The sequence below is a fragment of the Agelaius tricolor genome, unplaced genomic scaffold, assembly GCF_023055355.1.
Source record: "Agelaius tricolor isolate 1412-34295 unplaced genomic scaffold, bAgeTri1.0.p SCAF_1, whole genome shotgun sequence".
Classification (NCBI taxonomy): domain Eukaryota; kingdom Metazoa; phylum Chordata; class Aves; order Passeriformes; family Icteridae; genus Agelaius; species Agelaius tricolor.
This window is the reverse complement of record NW_027269261.1, coordinates 15315342-15327404: the sequence shown is the minus strand read 5'-3', so window position 1 is coordinate 15327404 and position 12063 is coordinate 15315342. Positions and strand designations below refer to the sequence as shown.

Genomic DNA, 12063 nt, shown 5'->3' with positions numbered 1-12063 from the left:
ATGGTTTATTTGTTCAACGTACCCGTGTGGGACATAAATTAGTGAAGTGTCATTAATAGTACCATTAGTTTAACTGCAATGCTAGGCTCTGTCCTTGCTAAATGAATGCCACTGATTCCTATAATGAAAGCTGGGAATCCTCTGCAGTGCTGGTGGACATCAGCTTGCCTTCTGAGGGCCACTGGTGGGTTCTGAGTTGTCACATTCCTTTTCATGGGAGCTGAGACCCACTGAACATTGATAAGGTATTTTTTTATCCATTGTAGTTGGTCCCAGGCAGTTGTACCCAAACTTCTGAGTGAGTAGAGTGATCCATTATCTTGTATTGAGTAAAATCTGAGAGATGATTATCTTTTTGAATGTGCCTCTGAGAAGACAGGAGTATCCACTGCAGTGTAGTAACACCATCTGGTAGCATAATTTTTTAGACAGAAATGACTAAACTTTTAAAAACTGCACCTGTAAAGGACAGTTTGCATTTTTGGAAGACACTTAGGTGGTTTTGTAAATGTTGAGCTTGTCTTGCTTGAGAAATGGAAGGCTTGTAAAATGCATTAGAGATATGTGTTGGAAGAATAGGTGCGTATGGACTTCAAAATCACGGCATTATTTCCAATTTTATCGTCAATTAAAAAAAATTCTTTCTTTCTTAATGGTTATATTGACTGTTCCTTAAATAGAAGTATAAAGAAAAGCAGACACAGATATAAAGCTTAATGTACAAAGCTGTTTCCACTCTTTTGTACCTCATCTGTGTATTTAAGTAGATGCTTCCCAATCCACTGTTTTGCCAGTTTTTGTTCCAATAACGACCAGATACAGTGAATTGCAATGAGTTGTCTGCTGCTTTTGTCCAGAATCACAAAGTGGTTTGGACTAGAAGGGACCTTTGAAGTCCAATGCACTGAGGACACCTTCCACTAGATCTGGTTGCTCAAAGACCCATCCAACCTGGCCTTGAATCCTGCCAGGCCTGGAGCATCCACAGCTTTTCTGGGCAACCTGTTCCAGTATCTCAACCCCTCAGAGTAAGGAATTTCTTCCTTATATCTAATCCAAATCTACTGTGTTTTGGATAAGAACTGTTGCCCTTGGTCTTGTCACTCTAGACCTCATGTAGAAAGTCCCTCTCCCCCTTTCTGATAAGCCACCTTTAAGTATTAATAGGCTATCATAAGGTCTCCCTAGAGCCTTCTCTTTTCCAAGCTAAAAACCCCCCAAGTCTCCCAACCTTTCTAAAAAGGGGAGCTATTCCTTTCCTCCAATCTTTTTTGTGGCTCTTTTTCTCAACCAGTCCCTAACAGGCCTGTACCTTTCTTTGCTGGGGGCTTCAGAGCTGGATGCAGAGCTGCAGGTGGAGTCTCAGCAGAGCAGAGTAGAAAAAGAGAGTCCTCCCCCTTGACCTGCTGGCCATATTTCTTTTTACATCACAGCCCAGGATGATGCAGTTAGCTTTCTTTTTTCTTTTTTTTTTTTCTTTTTTTTTTTTTTTTTAGCTATTGGAAGATTTCCTTTGTAAATGTAATTAATAAGTTGAAATTTAGACAAAAGTTACAGTGATGTAATGTCAGTGAATGAGGTGCAGCTTGTGACACAAGTTATATGAAAGCCCAGAATGTTCCTGGAACACTGCTGGCAAAGTCCTCTACCTCTTAGGAGTGCTGTTAACTTTGTTACTCTTCAACTTGTGGCAGAGGTCTCTTCCTGTGGAATTCAGTCTAAGAAAACTTGTACTGGAAAACTTGTAACATAGTGCCATTCTTGTGTTAAAATACAAAATCAGGACAGCTATGAAACAGTGATGTTGGTGGGAGTTTCATTTGAATAAATACTCAGATAGTAAGCAGACCTTACTCCTTGGGACTGTTGCATAATAACTTGATTAATTGACTTTTCATCATAGAGTAAATTAAATATTTATATTCTATAGAGATCTTGCTGGAGTAGCTTCTTTTGCATCTGTCAGTGATGATATTTAACTTTACCAACTTTTTCCCCTTGGAGGTTTTTTTATTTATTTTCTGGGTATAATTTTTTTTTGTATGTGGTATTGGGAAACCCCCTAAGTGTCTTTTTCTGTCTGTCTGCTTTGTAATATATCAAGTAGTATCCCTATTAAGTAAATGACTTAATTTATTAATTTCACTCTGTCATGCTTGTTTTCTGAATCTGATTACCAAAACTGCAATCCTTACAGTTTCAGCATGTGGCTGTGCTCCAGTGCAATGACACACAATGTGCAGGTGGTTGAATATTCCTTAAGAAGCAGCTGTAAAATATGCCACCCATAATGCCAGTGAACAAATGCCAACTTCAGCATGAGTGTTCTTTTAAAATGTGCACCTTGCTGAGGTTATTAGTCACTCTGAATTCAAGGACATGTGAATGCAGACTTTGCATAAAACTCCAGGAGTGGCCTACCTGTGAAGTGCTGCTGCTTGATTTTCAGAAGATGGCATGCTGTTAATTTTAAAACTCCCTGATCATGAATGAACTGCAGCAAATGCCATTTTGTAATTGAGGCCATGTAAGTTAGTTATTCTACTTGTATTTCTAACAATGAAATTTAAAAAATCTCTTTGCTGAGATCAAAGAAATGTTATCATCATGAAAGGAAATACTGCAGTATTTGCTGAATAGGGCAAGGAAACAGAAGAATGAAAATTCTGCATCTTTTCTAACATATATATAATTGTAGTCTGTTTCATGGATTAGTGTGAAGATTATGCTGTTGGCCTTCTGTTTAAAAGTAGAGGAATAATGAAAATGGTGACAATATTGCTGCTTCCCTTAACATGAATGTGGATAAGAAGGAAGCATCACACAGAATTGTAGCAGCAGCTGTGACTTTAATTTGAGCAAACCCAATTCAGACAAAGATTTTGGGAAAAGAAATCCACAGATAGAAGTGAGACAGACCCTAAAATTGTATCAGTCCTAAAAAGACTCATGTAAAATAAAGGCTTGAGTAAAATACAGAAATTACTTAACTCTGGGGAAATTACTTCCCCCAGCCACAGCCATTTAGTGGTTTTGTTTTGCTCTGCCACTTGTGTGGATGAGTTAATTAAATTGTATCTTTTACATCTGTGAAAATGGAAGGAGCCAAATGTTGCAGCTAGCTAGAATGGTCAGTCACAGCTCTCTTTGGAGAGAAGATACCTCCACACTGCCCAGATTAATGCATTTATAAACAGTGTTTATTATAGGTGAAAGATCATGGATGAAGCTGTGGTGGGGTGACCCTGGCTGGACATCAGGTGCTCACCAAAGCCTATCTCATTCGCCTGCTCAGTGGGACAGAGGAGGGAGAGAAAATACAACAAAAGGTCAAGGTAAGGACAGGGAGAGCCAGTCACTGTCATGGGCAAAACAGACTCAGGGAAATCAGTTTAATTTCTTATCAATCAACTCAGAGTAGGATAATGAGGAAATAACTGTGTTATTCCTGAGGCAATGGAGACCTTTGCTGATGGGCTCAGCCTTGTCCAGCAGGGAGTCACTCCTAGACCCATCTGGCATTGGCTCTGCTGGAAATAGGGAAAGCTTCCAGCTGCTCTCTCAACTTCCTTCCCTGAAAGCTCCTGCTGCCAAAACCTTCCATGCAAACACAAAACAGAAGTGTTTAAAATTTTAAAAAAAGGGGAAAGATGATCTTTGTGCTGGAAATTGTAGTCCAAAATTTGTTGATTATGAACGTTTATTTGGAATACATGGGATTATAGGATTGCAAAAGCTGATCTATAATACAGTCACAGAAATCATGGTAATGGGCAACTGCTATGATATTTTAAAAATTTTCTCATTCTACTAATTTCTTTTTTTTTTTTAAACCCCATGAAAGCAGGTTATTTGCCAGTGGTTGACTGATGCTGTAAAGGCATCCTTTTATGTCTGTCTCCAGAATAATTATCACATTCTAGGTTGTGTGCTAGTACCACTGTTTCCATTAGATTGCTAGTACCACTGTTTCCATTAGATTGCCATTTACCCGTGGTGTAAATTGGAGCCACATGAGAAACGGGTTGGTAGAAAGATGGGGTCAAACTGTGAACTCATTAATCATTAAAAGATCTGAACACACCACTTGAATTTTTTGGCATTTTCTGATTCCTTATTATTTCAGTTTTCAAATTTTATTACATATCAAGGTAGGCAAGCTTCTGTGAGATCTCATATTTTTGAGGAAAGCAAGAGAGAGAACGTGCACCATTTCAATGGTTGTTCATAATTTGGGGCTGCCAAACCAATGCTGTTCATGCTGACATTCTGTCTTTTCAGGCAATTAAGTAATATATATTGAGGTAATTAAAGACAATTGCTTGTAATAGCAGAAAATTATTATAATCATTTTATTTTGTTTTCCAGATAACAATGCAGATTTATAATTCCTGTGACCACATCCAGGGTTTTACTACCAGAATTGACAGGGAGACCATAAATAGTTGTTATTCCATTATGCTAAATGTCAGGGGTATAAATTTAAGTCTGTTCTATTTAAAAATCCATGAGGACAGGTTATGATCCTTATGTTAAATTGAACTGCAGCAGTTAAACCTAAGCCCATTCTTGGTTTTCATAAACTTCTTCATATTTTTTTGCACCTGTTGGACACAAATCAAATACACAGCTTGAAAGGGCATGAACACTTTTTTTGAAGGTTTTAAAATAAGACTTTAAATTAATGTTGAGGTGAAAGAAAAGCAAGTTTCAAAATTCTGCCACTTTGCAATGATTTCCTCAGGTAACTCTAAGCTCATTAGCAAATTTGGTCACTTGTATGCTATTCCCTCATGTTCTGTGACATTAACAAGATTCTTATAATGACTTTTTCTCCTCCAAAACTAGGAAGGCCTTTGCTGGCAGAAGCTGTTTTAAAAGCTATTTTAAAATCAAAACAAAATACATCTTACTTTCAACAACATAGCCTGCATGTGATGCAGTCAAGAGGTGCATTTAATTTAATTGTCAGTAACGTGGGAAGTTGTAACAAAATGTGCAACTTGGGCTGTACTAAGAGTTTCTATTCAATTGGACTTCCTTTTTCTTTGTTAATGATTATGGCTGAAAAGCTTCATCAGGGTGTAAAGAGCAGTCATTCATGTGGAGGACATTCATATCTATGTTTGTTGATCTTTGATGATGTGTTTAAATTTTTTTTTTAAATGGGGTTTATCTGTTTAGAGGTCATACAGACATAGTGAAGTTATATGCTGTGTTGAGAATTAATGCAGATTATTCTGATGCTATTCACACTAATTGTACCGTTGACAGTTTTTTTATTATGTTATGTTTTGTTATGTTTTCCCTCTGGACTATTGCAGGCTTTGTCAGTGTAAATTTTGGTTATGTGCATAATTCTACCTATTTTAAAGACATTTCACTCGTTGCTTTAAAAACCTAAACTTTTTAAGTGATGTAAAAATACCTCGGTTTTCTAAGTATAATTGCAGGAGTTTTATTAAAAGCATTTTAATAATCTCCAGTTTTGCCTGTTAGCAAGGTCCTTTTTATCCTAAGAAACAAAAAGTGAAAGACAAGCAAATGGTTTGAGATTATATGGATAATTAAGTTAATGGTCCTGAAATAGAACCCGAGGAATCAAAAATGTGGTAGAGGAGCATCAAGATGGTTTTCTAAATGCTGAAGGGTTTGGATAGGACATGCAGGGTCTGAGTGACTGAGGGAATCACAGCCTCAGGGGTTCACTCTCTGTCTTAAGCCAAAGCTGAAAGTACAGCAAGGAGAGCCCCCACCGTGCCTGTTGTGTGCAGCCCTCTAATCACAAAGGTAGTGCAGGTCATTGGCCTCAGAAAGGACCTGTATTGGAAGTATTGAGTAGATTCAAGTTCTGAACTTCTGTCCCTGGTGAGGAAGCTGCTTCTTTGTCCTCAGCTCCCAGGTTTCTTGCTGGGCTTTTGATGCTCTTTTTGCAGGGGTTTAGCAGAAGTTGCCATTCATGGGGGCTGAGTGCTTGAGTTCAAGGCTTGGCAATAAGCCACAGGACACCCCGAGTGGTGTCACTCAGAGAACTCCTCCTTCTTTTGAAGTTATGAAAGCAGAAATGGGGTCCTTTGGAAAAGGCACCTGAATGGAGTAGGTGCCCTGGCAGAAGTTACTTGGTAGAGGAAAACAAAGCCCAGAACACTGGGAATGTGGTGCATTAACATCACCACGCACTAGAGGGCCCAGCCTGCATATAACCATTTCCCTAGAAGGAAAATGGGAGTAGACTGAAGGAACTTCTGAGAAATTTCAGTGATATTAGGAGGAGAAAGAGCTGTCTGAAGCCAACAGGGCTCAAAACAGGACTGAGTGTGGAGAAAGGTGATAGAGTGACAAATGCATTCAACCTGAAAATGTAATCAGACAAGCATGTTCCCCTGCTGAAGAAGGGATTTAGCAACTTTGAACTCAAAATCATGTGATTTTCCTCCCTCCTCCTGGCTAGATTAAAAAGGGGAGTGATGTTTTTAATATTATATTGTGCTTAACAAGCCATTGCGTGCTGTGTCAAGTTCATTTTCCCTATCTGCTCTGGCTAAAACCCATTGCTATCTGTAGTCTAGCCTGAAGGTGACAAGAGATTTGAATCATTGTAATTAGGCACTCATCATGCTGCAAAAAGATACAACTATCTTGATGAATCAGGATGAAAAAAATAAAAAGCTGTGGGTTTTTTTTTTTCTTTAACTGCAGTTGGTGCCTGGAAATGTGAGAGCAGGAATGAGCTCAGCAAGAACTGAGGCAGCTTCCTCAGCATGACAACTATTGTCCTGTTCTCTGTGCAGGAAAAATTGAGTGGCTTTTGCCCCTCCAAGTCCTGTTGACACCTTCAAGTGTTCTTGGACCTCTCCCAGGTTTTACTTGACAAATATTTTCATGTGTGCCACTTCTTTCTGAGTCTGGAAAACACACAGAAAGAATTCACTTTCTGCACTTAAGCAAGAGCTATGAAATGAGGTATTGTTTGCCTTTTAGGATTGTTGCTCCAGGGCACACTTTTGCTGTGAAGTATAAGTGATGAAAAAGTGGATCTGCCCAGGTTTGTGGTTGGATATGGCAGAAATAGGGTATAAGGAGCTTTATCCTTCTGGGGAAAGGCATATCCATGCACACCAAAAAGTAGGTTTTGTGACACTTATTACAGCTTTGTATTAATAATCAAATTTTGTTCTAATTTTTGCCTATGTTTTAGAAAAGGTGCAGAAAAAAATCCTGAAATACATATGGCTTTCACCAGGTAGAAATCCATTGCTATTTTCACCTTTTCTTTCTGGGAACAATGAGTTACCCTTCATTCTTTTTATCTGAAGATACTTTATCTTATCACTCATCCATGCATCTTTCCTCAAAGCCTGGATAACATTCCTTTTTTATTATTAAGATGTTGCGTTGTTCGAAAATGAATCAGGGAATGGCATTTATTGCCCAGTAGCATGCCTTATGAACAGTGGAGTTTTGTCATAATCTCAGAGTGTCTAAATTCAGGGTTCTAATGCCAATTTATAAGTGCTCTAGTTTTCAAAAGTGAAATGTGACTATGGATTTACGTACTTATTTCAGTAGTGGCAGCTGAAATGGGATAACATACTTTGGGAGGAGCAGGGAGCAAGCAGAATGTTGCTCACCCTACATGACTACCCTGTAATAGATCTTTCAGAGCTTTGAAGAGTGGGTGTTTTTAATGACTATGTTGTATCGTTTAATGGATAATTTTAAAATGTTACACACTTTTGCAAGTTAGTGTTAAAGCTAAACAGATTTGGAATGTGCCAAAAATAGATTTCAAGCTGGGGTTTGTAAAAATTTACTCTTCTGGAGTGAGCAAATACTAATTCTGTTGGTCATGAAAACTGTGTCTTTGTCTCTATTGAGATTATGGTTTAAATCAGTAAATATGAAGCACTAAAATATTATATATATATATATATATATATATATATATATATATATATATACATACATACATGCATATAGATATATACTAGAATTAATTTGGCTTTGCAACTTTAGGTATTTAACAAGAAATGTACCTGAGAGTTTTCCTTTCTTCCAATGATGAACTAAAGACCTAGCTCAAAGTAGCAGCCCTAATTTGCAGATAGATAACAGATGCATTTATATTCAGAACACTGTTATTTCCCTTCTTGGTTTTTTTATCATCACCTGACTTATATAAGTAAAATCTGCTGAGTAAGTAGTTTTTTTTATTGTCCCCTGAAGGGACAAGTTCACATAGTCTACCTTCCAGTTCACACATTCACTACTTTCCATCCTGCATTCATTTTTGGGGCATGCATTAAGTTGGCTGACTTAATGCATTTGGTGGATAAGGCAGAGATCTTAAAAGCTTCAAATGTGAATTTGTTTTTTTAAAATTCAAGGAAATGCAAATTGGTGTTCCCTTCCCCAGACTGCTCAAGAGAAGACTGTGACCTGAGCTCAAGGATTTTTCTCAGTTTGGCCTTTGGTATCAGTGATTAACTATGGAGGTCCTGCTGGCTGAGAGGGCTCCAGAAGCCATGGTGGGCTGCTTTATGCTTGGCTGGCACCAGAGTTGCATGTAGTGGCAGAGGAGAGGAAGCAGAAGGGAAATGAAGGGCATGGCTACAAACAAGTGAACGAGCTGAATATAGTGTAGATGGAATTTGGGAAACTCGAGGGAAAAGTGAGGAACGTAACATGGAGGTTTGGGAATATGAAGTTGAGCTTGAACATCACCAATGCATAGAAAATCAGACAAGTTGCAGTATCCTTCACTGTTTTGTCTGTCCTTTGGATTACAACCTGTGTGTGTTGCGGCATAAAAGAACACTGAAAATAAATTTTTAAGTGTGTAATTCTTGTTGCCATTTTGTTTTCAAAACTCACTTATTCATCATGGGCGATGTTTCCTTTGTTTTCTGCTGACAGAAGAATGCCTCCTTGTTCTTACATGTTGATATATGGCTTCGTTTGAGGGAGATTGTTGGTGTTGCCTTTAGCACAAATGATGTATGCATTTGCATTTCTGGAACACTTTCAGAGTTCCCCATTTGCTTTTATCTCCTTTACAGAACGAGCAACTCTTTTCTGGTTTATCTTTTCTGAAGATCAGCGTAGATTGTTGATTACAGGGTACAATAAATTAACTTGTCAACTTTTGCCACATTTCATGTTTAGGTTATATATCTGAACAATATTGAAGATTTATAGAAAACTTTAAAAATTAATCTGAAATGTAAATGCTTGAGAACAAAAGGGTTTTTTTTTTAAACTGGATTTTATTTCTAAAAGAGTGCTGCATAAAATTGCATATCTCTATTAGAACAAGCTTTTTAATTTTAGTTGCTAAAGGGGTTTTAGAGTGATTTATTAGACACCTGACTGCAAAACTAAAAGTATATTGTTGTAATCCTATTGTTGTCTTTATTTGCCTAAACCAGAAAAACAGGGAATTTGAAAATACAGTGTTCATTAGAGTAAAAAATACAGGGTTTTTTATCACGTTTTGTTCTTCAGTTTGCTTTTAAAGGAATTTGTTTTCTTACTGTATTTTAAAATAGGCTTGAAAAACTTCACTGTAGTCACAATGTAATTCTTCGTTATTTTTTTATCTGAAATTACTGCATGGGTGGGAGAAATTTGTAAATTTTACTTTTTCAGTAGTCTGATGAATGGCTTATTCACTTGTGGGCAGCATATTTTGTTTTCCAGTCACAATATATAGAAACAGTTTAGTTCTTTCCTCTCTATTCCATTTTGGCCTTCTAATCAGAACTAACACTTTGAACGCATCGGTGTTTCGAGCTGGAAATATTATTCAAACTGAGCCTTTTTATCCACAAGTTGTTTGGAGTGAATTCTTGAATTCCACAAGAAGAGAACTAGGCTAACTACTTTTAGCAGACAAATTTTTGTTTTTCATAAAGAATAAACCATTTCCAGTCTAGCCACCTATTTCCTTTTTTTTTTTTTTTTCAAATGTCTTGGTCTCAGGTCTCAGAGGAAAATCCATGGAAATTTCTTTCATGGTTTCAGAGGATCATAAAGGGATTTAAAAAAAAGAAAAACAAGCCACAAGCAATGGGCATTTAATTCCCGGTTCCTTTTTTTTTCTGTGTCAGTTTGTTACATGTGGAATTTCAGTTGTATCCTTTCAGATTTGAAAAGATCCCAAAGTAATTTTTCTTCTTGAATTCTGTTAAGCAGTAAAAGACCCTGAATTCTACGAAAAATCAACCTTTTAACAACTTTCTGAGAGGAAAGGTAAGGGTTCTTCACCTTGTCTCCCCCTGCCCCACTACCTTCTCCCAAACAGGACCTTCCTTTAGCCCTTGGGCAGTTTTCTCCCCATTCCTTTACCATATAAACTTGATTACTTGTCTCTGAATGCAATTTAAGGGATTCCTGGGCAAGGGGCAAGTCAGACCTGAAACAGGAAAAGCCTTTTTACTCCCTAGAAATGAATTTGAATGTTTACCTATTTACTCAAGGTAATATTTGTCTTTTAAAAGCAGCACCTAACTTTTTCTTTTTGTAGTCTTTCCATTTCTTTTGGAATGTTCATTTCTAAATACCTAAATAAGAAATAAGTTTCCTTGCCTGTTGAAATTTCAAGAACTCTGCTAACTGTGTTTTCTTTGTCAGTGGTGTTTCCCTATAGCTATTTTTGCTTAGAATTTGTCTTGATTTCAGACCTGTTTTTCAGAGCTCAGTTATTGTTTTTTTACTATGGATAAGATTGACAGTCAGAGATTCTTTACCATAATTATTGCTTGAATTGTCCTGTAAGTTGGAGTTTTCTGTGTTTTGGCAGGGCGGGGATGTGTGTTAGTACCTCTTTTGCCTGTTCGTTGGGTTTGATGTATTAGAAACTAGCAAAGACCAGAGTTTATTGTGGTGATGCTACTAATGCAAGCTGAGAAATCAGCCTGTCTTGTTTTGTGACTGTGGCTTTCAAGGCTTTTAAGTGTTTTTAAGGGCAATTTTGTGTTGCAAAGAAGAAAAAATAGCAATTCCCTTGTAGTGAACACTGGGATCTCTCCTCTCTGTTTGCACTGACCATGAGTTACCACATGCACGGCTTTGGGAGATTGGGAATTACCAGCAAGATCCCAGCAATGGCTGCTGTGGAAGAGCACATATACATGGGAACATTGTAATGCATTTAAGAATTATTTCCTTTTAATCCATAGCAAAAGTCACAAGTTTCATAAGTTTCATCACTTCCCTGAAGTAATGGTGGTTGTCTTTTTTTTTTTTCTTTTTTAAACTGGTGTGTGGTAACTCAGGTTGAGCAAAAACCTTGGCCTGGAGCAGAAAATTGCGAAGTCCTTTACACTATGATAGATTTTTTCTTTCTATTTCTTAAAGTATAAATTCTAAATACTCTTGTCTGCTTAGGATTATCTTGATAACAAATAAGCTGTACAGTTCTTGGGCATCTTTTTTTCAATGCTCTTTTCTTGTACTTGATCACTTGATTTATGCAGCCCCTCTGTCACTCCAGTGAGAGAATGACCATAATTATTTTAGCAAAGTTTCTAAACTTGTTAAGGGTAGACTCTACTATGCTCAAGGTAAGAGCCACCATTTATTATGAGTCCCTCATTTGGAACATCCTCTTCTGGACATTGCTGATGAAGTACATTCCTAATTCTTTAATATCATGAGCCACCAAGGCAGTCTTTGTTCTCCCAGCATTACCACGTGAGAAGCCTTCTCAAACATTGTGCTATGCCTCTTCCAAAAAAGTGGAATTTTGGAGGGCTTTCCCCACTTTCTATCTGCCTTCACAATATTTTCTGCCTCTTTCTATGCATGATTAGTGAGACAAAGGAAGATTTAACCCTTATGCAGAGGTAGTCAGTTTGACTGGAAGTGAGAAGTGACTTTTGCATTTACAGTGTGTATTTAGTGGCTTGGGATGACATCCTGGAAGTTTTCCATCTCAGCATGGATGAGTTTGCTTAAAAAAATGGTAATAAAATAAATCTTCCTTAATTTTAGAAGTCTTTTCACTTCAGGTAAGTTTTGGTGACATCTGTATTTTTTCTCTTGTTTTGTCAACAAGTGTTA

General features: G+C 37.4%; 1 protein-coding gene across 6 annotated transcripts in view; it reads left to right on the top strand.

Moving 5' to 3' along the window:
• The window catches only part of WDPCP (WD repeat containing planar cell polarity effector), a 148169-nt gene that overhangs the window by 7012 nt on the left and 129094 nt on the right, over positions 1 to 12063 (top strand). Inside the window, exon 3 of one of the 6 annotated variants that reach the window (XM_071424508.1) lies at positions 3210 to 3335. The exons of 4 other annotated variants lie outside the window; for them this stretch is intronic. The gene's annotated coding sequence lies outside the window, so the exon portion shown is untranslated. Of the gene's footprint in view, positions 1 to 3197; positions 3336 to 12063 lie in introns of all 6 variants that reach the window. One more of the 6 variants, XM_071424517.1, reaches the window with a different exon arrangement.